The sequence below is a fragment of the Peromyscus leucopus genome, chromosome 18 (genome assembly GCF_004664715.2).
Source record: "Peromyscus leucopus breed LL Stock chromosome 18, UCI_PerLeu_2.1, whole genome shotgun sequence".
Classification (NCBI taxonomy): Eukaryota; Metazoa; Chordata; class Mammalia; order Rodentia; family Cricetidae; genus Peromyscus; species Peromyscus leucopus.
Window position 1 is genome coordinate 9,863,797 of NC_051078.1, and position 16,539 is coordinate 9,880,335.

Consider the following 16,539-nt stretch of genomic DNA (forward strand, 5'->3'; position numbering starts at 1 on the left):
CTCTGTTCCTCCAGCTCATTTGTTGTAGCCATGGATTCCCACAAGCCTCTGGAGCAGCTACGTTTCGCCACACACGTTACCAACAAGACGGAAGTTGTTTCTCTGCGTAGAATTCTGGGTTGGTGCTCCACTTGCGGCAAGGTGTTCCGTGGAGATCTCAGATCTATGCTGGCTGAGTCTTGTGGTTCTTCCGAGGGCGGCTTCCACATCAGGGTCACTGTGCTGACAACCAAATTCTAAGCAGGATGGAGGAGGTGGACAAGGGCGATGGTAGGGCACCAATGAGCCGCCTCGAGGAAAATCTGTCCACAAAGGACCATTTCTGCTATCATCCACTCAAGCTTAACTGGGGGAAAGCAGAGAGCCATAAGGTTCCAGGGAAACCCGTGCTACAAATCCTACAACATGGGATTACTGTTGCTCCGGGAAAGGTGGTGGGTGGAGACAGTTAGCCACGCCCACCCTCTGGATCCTTTGTCCCTCCTGGACTATCATAGTCAAAACAGCAGAATTATCAGCCTTTATTTCTTCTTCTTTTAGAAATCACCGTGAAAGAGGAATTTTACGTCACCATACGCAGGTAGGAGAAAGCACTCTTGTTTTTCTGAGTTAGGTCAAATCTGTGAGCCTTCCATCATGATGCTTACGGGAAAAGCTCGATATTCCTTCCTTGCTGCCGCCTCTCTGGGCGCGCATAGAAGTGGGGCAGGAGTTGAGACAGTTCTGTGTGGGTTCTGGGAACAGAGGGACCACAGTGCCCCAAGGGAGATCCATCATGTCCTCCAGGGCATGTGGAGAGAGTCTACTCCCCTGGTTCCCTTCCGAGGCTTAAACATAAGGGTGGGTCCTTGCCAAACCTGGGATAACAGCCTCAATGTCTGCCACACAGGTTTCTCTTGCATACTGTGCAGCCATTTCTTTCTATGACCGTATTATCACCTCTGGGTACCACCCAGGACTGCTGCACTGCCTTTTTCCCAGGGCCAGCCTTTTCAGCCCCTGTAAGCCTTCCAAACACATCCTCTGAGCTCTTCAAATCCAGATCAGTTCAATACCATACTTCAGGTTTCTATTGTTGTGACAAAGACCATGACCCAAAGGTATCATGGTTACTTTTCTATTGCTGTGATAAGAGACCATGACCAAGGTAACTTACTGAAGAAAGAGTTGGGCTTTACAGTCGCAGAGGGTTAGCATCCATGACCATCATGGCAGGGAGCAAGGGAGCAGGCCGGGAGGCATGGCACTGGAACAGTAGCTGAGGGAGATGGAGAGATAGAAATGCAGAGAGAGACAGACAGACAGACAGGCACAGAGAGAAACAGACTGACTGGGAATGTCTGAGTCTTTTGAAATCTCAAAACCCACACTCAGTGACACACCTCCTCCAACAAAGACACACCTCCTAATCCTTCCCAAACAGTTTCACCCGCTAACTAACGGCCTGTGGGAGAGCCATGCTCATTCACAGCACCACAGGAGGAAAGTGTGTGTGTTTAATCTTACACTTCCAGGTCCATCACCTAGGGATGTTGAAGCAGGACCTCAAAACAGGAACCTGGAGGCAGGAACTGACGCAGAAGCCATTTCAGAGTGACACAAAAGCCATTAAAGGCTTACTACATTACCCCACCCTACCCTGATTGCTCAATTTGCTTTCTCATACACTCCAGGACCACCTGCTCAGGGCTGGTGCTGCTCACAATGGCCTGGACCCTGCCACATCAATTACTAATCAAGAAAATGCCCTACAGACTTGTCTACTGTTGAACTGATGGAGGCAGTTTCTCAACTGAAGTTCTTTTTCCCAGATAACTGTAGCTTGTGTCGAGTTGACTGAAAAAAAAAAAAAAAAAAAAAACCAACTAGGACATGACAGCTTAGAGGTCTTAAAGAAAGCACTTTTGTCTTTGTGTGTGTGTGTGTACCGTAAGAAAAGGAAATAATTCTGGCCCAAGTTTTGTTTTGTTGTTATGAATTTCTTGTTTTAGTTGCTCTTACCCAGGGACATTTATAACGCTGTCTCAGACCACGTGGGTTCTTTTCACCATCAATTATTTTGCTGACAGTCTCACAAATTGACTCTGACTTAACTGGTAACAGAGCTCTGACAGGAAGGTTAACTAGTTAAGGGTTTATTCCCTCATGTATAGGAAGTCCGGTACAAGTTCAGTCCAGAGCCAATACAGAGGCTCCACGGTATCATGGGGGACTCGGTGGCTCTTTGTCTCTCTACCCTCCCACCCCGATGCATGTCCATCATCAGTAACCCAATATGGCTGCTCCAGTTGCAGCCACCAACTTTAGATCCAGGCAGGAAGAAGGGGTCAGAGGTCAAAAGGATGTGGGATGCTGCTCCCCAACCAGTCTCCCTGCTTTTGAATAGCTTGTCGTGGGACGTTTGTACACTGGGAAGATGTATTGCGGGGATTGGTGTGATAACAAACTGAACAGCCAATAGCCAGGCAGGAGAGAGAGGCAGGACTTTCAGACAGAGAGAGAGATTGCTGAGAAGGAGAAGGCAGAGTCGCCATCCAGAGTCAGAGGAAGCAGGATGGGCAGAACAGAGATGAGATAAGGAACCGTGTGCCAGAATATAGATTTTAAAATGTGTTAATTTAGGATATAAGAACTAGTTAGGAACAAGTCTAAGCTAAGGCCGAGCATTCATAATTAATAGCCATTATTAAACAATTAATAAACGATAATTATTATCTGGGTCTTTAAAAATATTGGCAAACAATTCCCTTTATAGCTCCTTGTCTAAATTTTTTCACAAGAGAGGCTGGAAGGTATAGTCTTAACTGCACCATTTTGGAGTTAGATGGTTGCAGCTAAGCAAACCCCTGATTTTATTAGGATTGAGCTATCTCGGCCTACAACAATCCTCTTGGCTTGGTATTATTCTCCAGAGCTCAGTCATCTTTAGATGAGATGTCGGTGACTCAGCGGCAGAGCTCTCTCTAACTCTGGTCGGGCAATGACCCCAGCCATTTCCCTCTGCAGCTTCAGGGAGCCCAGTTCTCAGTTCAGAACATCAAGCTCTTGGAAGACATTTTTGCTTTGTTTCTTCAACAGCCAGAGAGATGCAGTTTTTAATGAGAAAAAAAAAAAAATCAGACCCAGGCTGGAAAGATGGTGGTGCCTCAGACCCAGGTTCCTCCAGCTTTCAGCTCTCAGCTCCCGAGTTGAGTGCACTTACAACCATGCCTGAGTCCTGTGCCTCGGAGGGCACCTGCATGCATGTGCATACCCACATGAACTCATACACACATACACATAATTAAAAATAAAATTGAAAACACACTCAAAAAGGCATTTCCATTCACCCTTGCCCTTCCTTCATGTTATACCACCTCCTTTTTCACTGAAGTATAAATGGCTACTTTACGGATCTGCTACCTGCATCCACTGAGATGTAACAACCCTCACTCCCACTTTCTAAAAGAAAATCTAGCTAAAGACATCATTCTACAATATATGGATATGTCAAACAGCAAGCGCACTGTATACATCTACACATGTGTGCGTGTATGTTTACTGCTCTATCTAGTTGCTAGTGTGAACCTGGGAGAGTGGGTCCTAAATATGAGGTGGATTACAGTCTCGTGCAACAACCAACTTTATTCGGAGTATCAGACAATGTGAGGGTTAAGAAGAATCACATGCATAAGTTGTTCAACCACAAGGGCAAGCCACACATGGCAAAAACATGTTTTCCCATGGAGTCATATGAAATACAACAGCTGAAGTGAACTCATTCCTATCTGCTACACCTGGGAGGGGCATGAAAGCACATTCCAAGAACATCCATGTTTTTTAGGAAACTGACATCACAAGACTCTTGTTTTCTTGGCGTTTTCTCACAAGCACTGAGAATTCCCCTCACGCCGCTCCATTCTTGAGCCGTGTTCCGACATATGTATACAATTGTTTTTAACCTAGAGAAATCCAAAGTATGTAATAAAAATATGTCTGATAGACTTAAAAAACAAAGTTATAGAATTTTGATGAGAGGAAGAAAAATAAGAGTTGGACCTAATCTATGAGGCGGTTATCAATTGTTTACATTGGCAACTGGACACAAAATGTAAAATTGTGAATAGCGGAAGACAAAAAAAAAATGTGAATAGCCTTTCACTAAACTTTCAAAGGATTCAAAAGGAAGCCATTTCATTTAACGCTTTTTCTTGCCAAAGCCAATGAGTCTGATTGCTTCCCCGATGCGCTATACATGTGCTCAAGCGAGTTGTCAGAAAATACATGAAGTCAAAACAAAAGAAAGGAAGGCCAGAACTTAAATACTGTTGGTCTGGTACCAGCTTTGCCTGGTCAGGCATCTCCTGGCCTTCATTGAGGGCTTTGGAGTCTCTTTTCCCCGTGACGATGTTATTTCTCTGTAGGTCGGGTCGGGTTGCCATGCTCGGAGTGGGAAGATTTAGTCAGAGAACAACGTTTGAAAGACTGTTGCGCCATTAAACCTGGTTTCTGATTCGGAGATTTGTGAACCATGAAGATCATGGTGTGGCCGGGCAAGGCAACAAAGGAGTCCTTGGCCCTTCAACCGGCAGTGAATCTCAGAGAAACTGATCACCACCCCTAGCTTACTGTCCACACTCTCTCTTCTTTCGCAAAATACCCTTCCGCGTCCTTTCCTCTCATGGCAGGGACTGTGGCCCTTGGCAACTTGGAGAACCCGAACACTGTTGAGGGTAAAAGGAAATTCCTTGCATTCCTTCTTCATAAAATTAGTCTCTCTCTCTCTGTCTCTCTCTGTCTCTGTCTCTGTCTCTGTCTCTGTCTCTGTCTCTCTCTGTCTCTCTCTCTCTCCCCCTCTGTGTCTGTCTGTTTGCCTGCCTGCCTCTCCCTCTCTCCCTCCCTCCCTCCCTCCCTTCCTCCCTCTCTCCCACTTTCCCTCTGTCTCTCCTTCTCTCTTTAGTGTGTGGGTGACTCTTAGATGGGATATCCCCTCACAAGCCTAGATCCCTATTGTGAGTTTGGCTGTGTATTCATTGTGTGCATTTGGGTACAGAAGAGACCTTTAGGAACCTCAGCTTCCTTACCCGTTAAATGGGTCAGTGGCACCTACCAAACAGGGTTATTTGGGTTAATGATGTCGATTACTGGGATGTGGCTGATACAAGTGACCCTGGAGGATGTAGCAAGTCAGATGAACTAGTTTGTTTGTTTTTATTTCCTGTTTTATTGCTAATGCATGAGGTTTTATTGCTAATACATGAGGTTGGAGGCGGATTGTGGTGGCTTGTAGCGTGCCAATTTACGATGATCAGAACATGAGACACATAGATCTGCCCTGGTAAGCCACAGTTAGCTGTGCCTGGAGAAGGCAGTTCCTGTCCGGATGTTAGCACTGTGAAGTCTCACAAGGGACATTGAGGGAGTAGAACTCCAAGATGCCCTCTGTGTCCCACACACGCAGTGCTTACATCCTGTGGGGTCCAGGTCCCTGCATTATGGGTGACACTTGGGAATAGGATGAGATAGTTGCTCTTGGGGTGGTGTTACAGGAGTTTAGACTCTGCAGAAGTCAAGGAATGCTCCATCCCTGACTTTGTGGGGGGAAAAAAAACAGCGGCCAACTGAGGTGCTAGGATCTCGAAGGTTGACTTTGAGAGCTAAAAATGGAAGCCCTGACCGACAGCCAGCAGGAATCTTGATCCTGTACTACGTGTTCACTGGATTCTAGCAAAGTGAGGCCAGAAGAAAGCTGGGCTTCAGAGAAAAGCAGCACAGGGCCAGGGCCCTTACTTCAGCCTTGAGACTGCAGCCACTCAAGGATTCCTGAGTTCCTATAGAACTTTCGACAAAATGCATGGGTATTGCTCACCTGGTAGAGATTGCAGGAACTGGTTACATTGCAATAGAAGATTAATTCCTATGGTTTTCTCCTAGGTTCTTCTGGATCCAAAGTTGGGAGGTAGCAGCTTCAGTTTCTCTAATTCTTATTATCAGTTTTATTTTAGCTAGGATTCTGTTATGTAGCCCAGACTGGTCTAAAACTTGTAACCTTCCTGCTTCCGCCTCCTGAGCGTTGAGATGGGCATGCATCACCACATCTGATGCAAATGTAGGTTCTATATCGTGTTCAGTCGGGTTTGAGCTTAGGGACCAGAGAGAATTCATTTGTAAAGAGGAACCAATAATACTTACCTCTTCCCTCTAGACATGAGTATTCTTGTGGAATTTAGTGATACCAGAGGGGACAGAGGTTCCCCATGCTTTGCCTGCAATGTTTGAGTTCGGTAACATTTCAGGTTTCAGAATTTTTTTTTAGACTTTCAAATACCTGCATCCAGTTGAGCATCAGAAACTTTAACTCGGGACTTAGACCATTTGGGATTTCAGAGCTGGGGGAGTGGGTTTGCCTGACTAGTGTTAGCCACATTTAATAACTGCTGCAGTGCGGGAGGCAGATCAGCAGAGAGAATGTTGGTCATAAGAAGATTGGTTGTGCTGGTTATCCGGGGGGTGTCTTGTATAGTGCCGATGGAAACCCTACTTCCAGGTCCAAATAGAGACGTGTGAAAACCTAGGACAGGGTCAGCCATGAGGGATGTTCAACTTAGAAAGAACGCGCCTCCACTCGACAGCTCCCCGGTGTGTTTAGCATTTTGCCTTTGTAGCTCCTGTCTTTAAAAGCTCCCACTTCAACAACCGCCATGATGTCCACAGACCCCTTCTACGATCTGTGGGGAAGGCTGCGTTTACAGGGGACCCTTGCTCTCCCTTCTCTGTCCTCACTTCTGAGAAGCAGCGACACCAACAGGTCTTCCCCACAGCTGCTCAAGAGAAACAGAAAGAAGGAGACATGATGATTGACCGCGCCAATGAACACGACCCATTGGGAAGCGAGAGTTGTTTCTTTGTTTCTTTTATACTGTCACTCACGTTTATTCAAGGTGACTGTATAAATGCAAATTTTGATGTCGGGGTTCTACCTTCTTTCCTGTACAGCATTTGACTCCCCGACTTCCCCCACACACACACACATTTCTTTTGGTATTGTTTCTCAGGCTCATGTGTCCCAAACCATCCCAGTTGCTTTTAGTGGCCTAATTGTGCGGTGGCGTATTTAAAAGTCATTATTCTCATCATCTATTAAATGCAGTCCAGAGTCGTTTAAAAAATTGGGCGAGGCATATTTTTTTTTTTTCCGAAAGCAATTATGATGCGGGCTGCCAAGGAATGTGCAGCTGTGGGAGCGTCTCTCTCTCTAATCTCCGACTTGCAATTGAAAATGTACTCAGGGTGGGTACCTGTGAAGAGAGACCAAATTGATCTCCCAGGAACTGCAAGCATTGGAGACGGGGAAACATTTGGTCTGGACGTGATGCTGCGTCTATTCATCTTGGGAAGCATCCTTTCTCTATGGAAATAAACTAGCTCACTTCAGCCCTCACCTCCGCCCCTTACAGCGAGCGCTAAAGAGAGGCTCCTGAGCACTATGGAGCTATTAAATACTTACAGTCCAAGTTTGGGAGTCCGGAGAGCCCGACGTGTTTTATCCGCAAGTTTCCTTTGCATTAAGTCAGTGGTTCTCAACCTTCTCGACGCTGCCACCCTTTAAGACAGTCCCTCATGTAACGGCGACCCTCCCTCCCCCAATCATAAAGCGAGTTTTGTTGCGGCTTCCTGACTGTCTTTTTGCTACTGTTATGCATCGTCGTGTAAATATTTTTGGAGATAGAGGTTCGCCGAAAGGTTCGCGACCCACAGGTTGAGAACCACTGGTATAAATCCTCTCACCACAGCTGATTGCAGACTGTCAGCGAGGTCAGTGGTTGCAGAAGTGGGAGGAAATATGCCATGGCATGCCATCATACGATCCCGACAGAGGCGACTACGTAGGTAATCACAGGGAGTAAAATGAGAGGATGTGATGATGATCTTTGGATGAAGTCATCCTTGGGTGACCCTGGGCATGGTTCCAGGACTCCTCTGAAGATGCTCAAGTCTGTTATACAAAATGATGTAATACTTGCATAGATCTTATGCACATCCTTCTGGATGCAAATGTGCTTCCTATGTGCACATAGTTCCTATGTTTTTATTATTTAGGGAACGAAAAGAAAAAAAATTGTACATATTCAGTATGTATGAAGTCTATTAAATTTTTCTACCCCAGGTTGATTAAACCTATAGATTTAGAACATGATAATTCAGGATCCCTGGCTGTGGAAGGCTCCTGGGTTTACCTTTCTTTTCAATATAATTCATTTGGTTGTAATTATATTGTCACTTGAATTTTAATAACAACCATGGGACATACCAGTTCCATCAAACCATTGAACCCCAGTCAGCAGTTAAATGATTAAACCAGGGTCAGCTGTTCCATTGTAGGGGGAGCCCCCAGAGTCCAAGAAGCAGGCAAGAGGGTCCCAGTACTTCATAGAAAAATAAGAGCTCAACCATGGACGTTGAACTTACAGAGGATATAACTGAGGTGACTTTCCCAGCATCATCACCTTCATTTAAATAAGAGGATTTCTATATTAAAAAATATGGGGGATTTTTACCTCAACACAAGCATCCTGAAAGGAAGCCCACAGAGGACTCATATATACCCTCTGGAGCTTGGGAACACAAGCTCTGGATCTGATACTTAATAACAATAACAAGCATCACACCCATAGTCATCGATGGGCCCCTGAGTCGGCAACAAATTTCACTCTCCCCTGAGCTGGAAAAATTAGTGTTTCCTGGAGCTCAGATCACTGTCTGAGCTAGACTGCTGTCAAAGGGAGCCAGTGTGGGATGCAGCCCTGGAGAAAGATGTCATCCTGATGAAGGAAGAGGCATCCCAACCCCCCACCCCCAAGGGTGGTGCTAATCATGCAGCAAATATACTTAAGGATGGGAGTCTGCCTCCTGGTCAGGCTTTCAGCACCTGCTAGCCACAGCCCACAGCCCTGCCTGAGAGCATCTACCTACTCAGGGGCTACCAAGACCCCATGGCACGTCTACCTCCCACCTTCTTTGTCCAGCTCTCTGGCTCTCCAAGGCTCGGAAGGTGGAGCAAGAGAGCAGAGGAGGGAGTAGATGGAAGAGAAGAGGAACTCTGACGAGAATGCGGCAAGATTAGGAGCAGACAGTGAAGAGGAGAGAAGGCGGGTTTCACCAGCAAAATAAAACGGTTGTTTGATGATTGTCCGAGCATCCGAGCAGTGGGAAAAGTTGCTCAATGTTTGGGGGGCGGGGAGAGAAGAAATCTAGAAAATGAATTAGGAAAGTAATAAAAGCATTAGAAGTTTTGCTCCTCTTTGTCATTTGTTGAAGTAAAATTAAGGAACGAATTGCACCTGGACTCTCCTGACCCTTTGAGAGCGGGTGTCTATCATGTAGCTGAGAGAAGCCTAGAACTGGCTATAGAGCGGAGGATGACCTCGAACTCCTGATGCTCCTGTCTCTACCTCTCCAATGCTGTGATCACAGGCATGCACCTCCATGCTGTTTTATTTGGTGCTGGGGACCCAAGCCCTGGGTTTCTCACAAGCATGGCGAGCACTCTACCCAGGGAGATGCATTCCTAGCTCGTATCCAGACTCCCTAAATTCAGGCCTTGGAACTCCTAATCAATTATAACTAAAGAGTGATGGAAAAGCCACATTTGTCAATGTGGAACTTTGGGGAGAAAAATCTGTAATAAGAATAGATTAAGTTTTGGATTTAAATACTAAAGCACTCCTCAGGAAACCCTGCAATTGGGCACCAAGCATGTTACCTTCAGTAAATCTTTGTCCCAAGACATGATAAGAAAAGGTCAGTTGGCTTATAAAAATCAAAGTGAAGATAATTTCCCAAGGCTATCTAAACACCAACACAGATAAGACATTAAAAAGCAAAAATTTAAAAAAAAAAAAGTAATTATTGTCAATTACGGAATTCAAGAACTGGTGTTTTTCAAATGACCAATGATACTTTCTCTTTAGAATGTTATGCAGTCCTCAGCCCGAGAATTCCTGTTAGAAGAGGTCTTAACTTTTTCTGCTTAAAGTATAGTAGAATTGCCGCCTGGCCGGGTTATTCGAGGGATAGACTAGGAGCAACTGGAGAGAGTCCCAGGGTTGAGTTGGAGAAGGAGCTCCTTGGTTACGAGCACTTGCTTTTCTTCCACAGGATAGGTATTGATGCCCAGTCTTCCACATGCCTTTAATTCAAGCCTCCAGATCCAGGGGATCCAGCATCATTTTTTGGCCTCTGAGGGCACTCACCCACATGGCACACACACACACACACACACACACACACACACACACACACACACACTTTATAGAGGAAAGAAGATTTCCTGTTTCATGAAATAGCCTTGTGGCTGTTGAAACTCTCCAATAGAACTCACATTTGCAACAATGGCTGGATGCAGTAGTGAGGGTCCCAGGCATGGAGGCCACAGGAGACCTTTCCAGGAAGCATGTGTTAGCAGGCTGCATCCTTAGGAAGCAGACCGATAATAACAGACTCGTGGAGTCAGAAGTAGGAAGAGGGAAAGCCATACCTTGACCTTGCAAATTCTAATGCTGTTGCCAAGCACGGTGCTCTGTGATGGATATGCAAGCTGAAATGCCCACAGGGTATGTAAATCTAAATAGCCACTGTCAGTCCACTGCGGCATTCAGATACAGAGGATGTAAGGGGGGGGGGTAGAGTGAGCTGGAGACCTGGCCACATATTCCAGTTCCTTTTATAACACTCTCCCTTTTTTAACTCCCAGGGAATTTTCTGTGTTGAAAACACCACGACAACCAAGTGAAGCGCAGATGCCCTTGGTCTGAGGCCCAAGAATGAAGCCATTTCCAACTAAAGATATCAATAATGGATGTACACATGTTTACATACACTTGGAACTGAGTGTTCCATGTGTACTCACGCTCTTAATTCAAAATGATCATAAGTGCCACATTAGCACCAAGGAGTGTAAATGCCGTGCCTGCCTGTGTTTACAGATCAGAAGCAAAAGTGTGGGTCATTGTAAATCACTGTCTTCAGTTGCTCCTGATCAGCACTTTTGCCATTTAAGGAACTACCCGGAGTGTAGGGCAAGCCCAGCAGGGCTAGCCTTCCCTGACCCCTGACCCCTGACCAGACGAGTATGGAGTGCCCATGCAAGTTCATGGGACACTCGAGAAGGTAGACTTGTCTCTTTAACTACCAGAGCCAGGATCCTTTCACGGTCACAGACCATGTCCTGCATTGGTATCTGAAAGTGCCAAGGAATGAGAAGGATCTATAGTTTTCACAACGCTTCCTTGATGATCAACTGCCATCTTGTCCAAGGAACGGGTCAGGGAAGAGTCTACCACTAACATCATAAAGGTTTTCCTTCCGAGATGAATGAATGCCCCACTAAAGAATCGTTTCCTTAACTTTAGTTCATCGCAAACTCTAGCAATGCAGAGTCAGTCGTCTTTGGAAATGATAACTTGGTCAAATGCCGAACGCCATATGCAAAATGTTCTCATTTTCCTGAACTCTGGGACACTGTAGAGTTATCCACAGAAAGTTCCTGAAAGAGAATGAAGTGGAGAAAACAGAAATTGGAAGATCTGAGGTAGAGAAAAGAACAAAAGTCCACTGCGTCTGTTTTTTTTTCTTTTTTTCAATGTGTCTGTTTTCTCTTCAAGCTTAGATCTCACAGATAAGGAAGCAAAGTCACCATGCATCAAAAAATTAAATAATGACATCACTACTCTAACAACTGTGAACATATATGTTACAATAAAATATCTTTGTAAGAAAAGTTTTGTTCTCCCACATTATCATTAATAATAATATTATTATTATTATTAATTATTGCAGTACTTGGAATTGAATCTAGGGCCTTGTGCAAGCCAGATACATGCTCTACCACTGAGCTACATTCCAAGCCTCAAGCAAGTAATATTGCAAGAATTTAACTGAAGTTTTTTAGAATACCTTTAGAGACACTCATATAGGTAAAATTCCATTTAAAAAGTTTTTAATGGAATTTTTTCCAGCTGGAATGTAGTCATAATGGCTTGAATGAAATTGTTATTAGAGACCATCCTTTCCATTTGGAGGCCATGGTAACAAAATAGAAGGCTTAATGTCCAATTCCAACATGAACAAGGTAAGCATGTGAGGATCTCAGGAGGAGATACTGCATTCAGAATTCTTTCCCTCTCTAATTTCTATCATTCCCTTGGGAAGCAATATTGTTTTGTGATTTACTATGTTGGCTGAGCAGGATGGCAGTTTGGGGCAGTTCCACTTGGCCTCTCTCCAGACTCTTTGATCCTCTGACCTCACAGACCCAGCCATGAAGGTCGGGGTCAGCCAGCTATCATACATATATATGTGTGTGTGTGTGTGTGTGTGTGTGTGTGTGTGTGTGTGTGTGTGTGTCTTGCAGTAATATACTTGGAAAGTGGAGGAATGACCATCGGGTGGTCTACAGTTCTTACAGACACTGGGAGTCAGACCTTGACTCCATGTGACCGTGTGCTTGCAGGGCAACGATGTCTCATTTTTAAGTAAATGGATGCGGGCTGCATTGGAGACAGGCAGAGGAGATTATTGTACTGTGTGATCTTAATAGAAAGATCGGTGGCTTGCTCTGAACCTGAACCAGGCCTCCTCAGTGAATTCATCCCTTTCTTCCAAGAGACGCTCTAGACCACCATGCACACAAATATCCAAGTGTAGGAACCAAACTCCCCACAAAACCAAGTGTACAGAAATTCTAGTCCCACAGCTGTTTCTCATTAACCTCACCTGTGATCTTCCCAAATAGTTTGAATAATTGAGGAGACCTAATTGACAATTAAAGCCTGCGATTTCTTTATCGTCTCAGGTAACTTTATGGAGTTGCCCCTTGTCAGCTTCACAACCAAAATAATGGCCACATTATAAATCTATGTTATTTATAGCCCGGAGCATCAGGAGTGTATGGATCCTCGGCCGAAATGATCAGAAACAGAGGTAAGCATGGAGTGAGACCTCTTTCCCCTGTCATCCCTCCCTTAGCCTTAAATCAGTTCTTTGAGAGAGGAGATGTGTCTATCCATTTCACAGAAATATACTGCAAGTGGTAATTTATATCGGAGAGTATAGTTGAAAGATTTGTCTCGAGATCAAAATCACAAATAACTGCAGGGATCATTATTTTAACCCCCTCCCCATAATTTTTGGCTTGTTAAATGTAAAAGAATGGATTTCCAGCCTGTTCTTTCATCAACAGGATCGCTATATATTACAGCAGATTTTATTCCAAAGACAGAAGTTGCAATTTCCTTGAAAGATTCTATCTACTTTCCTGGTGTTCCTTGAAGCAAGTCAGGTATATCAATTTTGCAATCAACTCTGATAATTAGAGAAAAAACACACGCCCTGGAGGGGGCATTTTCTAGTGATTATATCATAGATACATAGTAATATCTTTATAAGCTAAGCAGGAAAACATTCTCAGAAGCATGTTGTTCAGGTCAGTGATTTTAAAAGAATTCCATAGGATGAATAGCCTCTCTGTCAGAATAAATGCTGTGGTGTAAATTCCATTATGAGTCTCTTCTCTCAGTCACTTGGAACCTTCTCAAAAAGTCTCCTTCCGAGTGTCCCTGGTGGCTGCTTCTCAAATGTGATTTTTTTTTATAAGTGAAAGGAAAATTTGTTTCGCCATTCAAGAAGGAAATAGCTATTCAACCACTTTTTTTTTTAACCCAAAGACTTTTAGCTATAAGTACTTTAAAATGGAAACTTTCAAATACTGAAAAATGTATATAAAATGTGTAGCCCTTGGTGATTGGTGGTTTTGATGTATCCATGACAAACAAATTACATCTAGAATTATAAGCAAACATACCTAGAATTTTTACAAAGTCTGTTGAATGGTTGATTTATTAAAAATCAAAGAGAAAGCAGGACGGGCTTCATAGCATCAGGAGTTGATGGCCCTTGACTAAACACTCAACTGAAGTTTGGGTCACCGCAGTTTATCTATGCAACCAATCACAGTCAAGATTAAGCGTCATGCCTCTGTTCAAATGTCGTGAAGACTTGGGACACAGCTGCAAGCTGACCTTTTGTGGTTGGTCTCTGTCCTCAGTGACTCCTCTACTGAGGGGGGTCTTTGTTCAGGTGAGTTCAGTGGCCACTGAGGGTCTACAGAAGCCAAGCTCACCTTAAGGGTGACCACCTTAAACGTCCCCATGCCATCCAGAGCACCCAAGAATGCAGAACAGCAAAGCTGCACATGAATGAGCTCCTACATTGTTCACAAGCATACAGATTCAGAAAACTCATGAAGGTAGGCACAGGATGTATTTAAGTTCCGTATTGCAATGAGTAGTTAACCTGAACTATCTACTGAGCTCAAAAAGGTCATAGGTTATGCAGAACCAAGAAAAACAATTCTGTGTCATGTAAATACCTGAAAGGTAGGCGAGGAAGTCAATTTAAAAGTTGTCAAAATGCAATAAACTTTTGATCACCCGAGTCTCTTAAGAGAATTCTAAAACTAAAGTACATTAGTAATTGTTGTGTAACTTTACAAGCAATGAAAATGATCAGACGTGATACTAAATCAATACTGTGTTTCAGCTAGGTTGGTTTGGCTGCAAAATAGATAGATAAATAGATAGATAGATAGATAGATAGATAGATAGATAGATAGATAGATAGATAACCAGATAGATAAAGTTTTAACAAGCTGGAAACAGGGCTGAAGAGATGCCTCAGCCATTAAAGACTAGAAATGTAGCACCTGTGACTATGGAGCCTGAAGATAGTTGATCCTCACCAAATGGCTTTTCCTGTCAGGGATGAACCTCCTTCCAGGTTGTTGCCCTGCTGTGTAAGGGAACTTTCTGTTCAAAGAGACAGGACCTTTCTTTGAATGGGAGAAAAATGAGTACTCGTAAAACTAGTAATTTCAGTGACACTGGTTAATGCTGTAGCAATTACAAAAATAAAGAGCAGTAAGAGGGAATCTGCTCCAGGCTGGAATGCTTGAGTTGACTTAAGAAAATGAGAAAAAAGCCGGGCGGTGGTGGCGCACGCCTTTAATCCCAGCACTTGGGAGGCAGAGGCAGGAGGATCTCTGTGAGTTCCAGGCCAGCCTGGGCTACCAAGTGAGTTCCAGGAAAGGCGCAAAGCTACACAGAAAAACCCTGTCTCGGAAAAAAAAAAAAAAAAAAAAAAAAAAAAAAAAAAAAAAAAAAAAACAAAAGAAAAAAAGAAAATGAGAAAAGTAACTGCTGTGACCTGCCTCCTTTTACACATTGCTTTCCTGGGTTTGCTGGAGATCTTGCATGTTCTACTTCCTGCATGTTAAGGTCCAGATTGAAGGCTATATATGCACATTTCAAAACAAAGAGGCTAATTAGCAATTGACAGTAAACTTACCTCATGCAGTTAATAATCTAAAGGTTAAAAAGTCTCTACATGGCCAGAGATATAGCCAGAGAGAGAGAGACAGAGACAGAGACAGACAGAGACAGAAACAGAGAGAGGAAGGAAGGAAGGAAGGAAGGAAGGAAGGAAGGAAGGAAGGAAGGAAGGAAGGAAGGAAGAAAGAAAGAAAGAAAGAAAGAAAGAAAGAAAGAGAAACTACGTCAAATCAAGAATTACCCTATTTGACATTTTATCACATCCTATGCTTATGCTTAAATATGTATGATCTCTTGAAAAGATCTGATTCCTAAGGAAATATGTGTAATGTCATTCTTGCTATTTAGTACTTGGCTCCGCCGGGCATTGCTCAAATATTTTAACATCCCAAAGTTCCATTTCTCTCTATATCTGTCTGTTTCAACAGGAAAGAAAAATATTTTGTTCGTTTAAGTATAAAAAATAGATCTGGTGACATTTCAGAGCATAGGTGATATGGAGGAAATAGGAGATGAGGAATTGGAATCACTTTAGAGACATAAAAATTCAGCCTACGGTTAAGAGTACAGGGTCTGCCTTCTACCTGAGATGTGTTGGTGGGAAATTTGACTTCTCCGAATTTTAGAGTTGGCTGTTTGTTTAAAAGCATAGGGAATCTACTTCAAAGAATTAATGAGCGAACATATGTATGTTTTGTATATATCAAGACATTAATAAAAGCTGATGATATATTAAAGACTAAAATTGTCAGTTTCTATCCAACTACTCATAATTTGATGTTCAACCCTCAGATTTTTTTTAATTAAGAATTTCTTTGATGGATTTAAAATTTTCAGTTGAGCCAACTAAAATTATATATATCAGTTAGGAATGGTGTCTTATGTTTTAATCCCAGCATGCAGGAGGCTGAGACAGGAGGATCACCACTTCTAAGCTAGCCTATGCTACACAGTGAGTTCCAGACCAGCCTATGCTACAGTGAGTTCCAGGCTAGCCTGTGCTACACAGTGAGTTCCAGATTAGCCTGGACTACAGAGTGAGACCTTGTTAAAAGAAAATAAAGACAAACAAAATCCATGATGTGTTTTATCCATGGTTATATTTAAATACTTTTAAGTATGCTTAGTGAAAAAGCAAGTAAGTAGGAGCTGGATATGTGGGATCTCCCTGAGT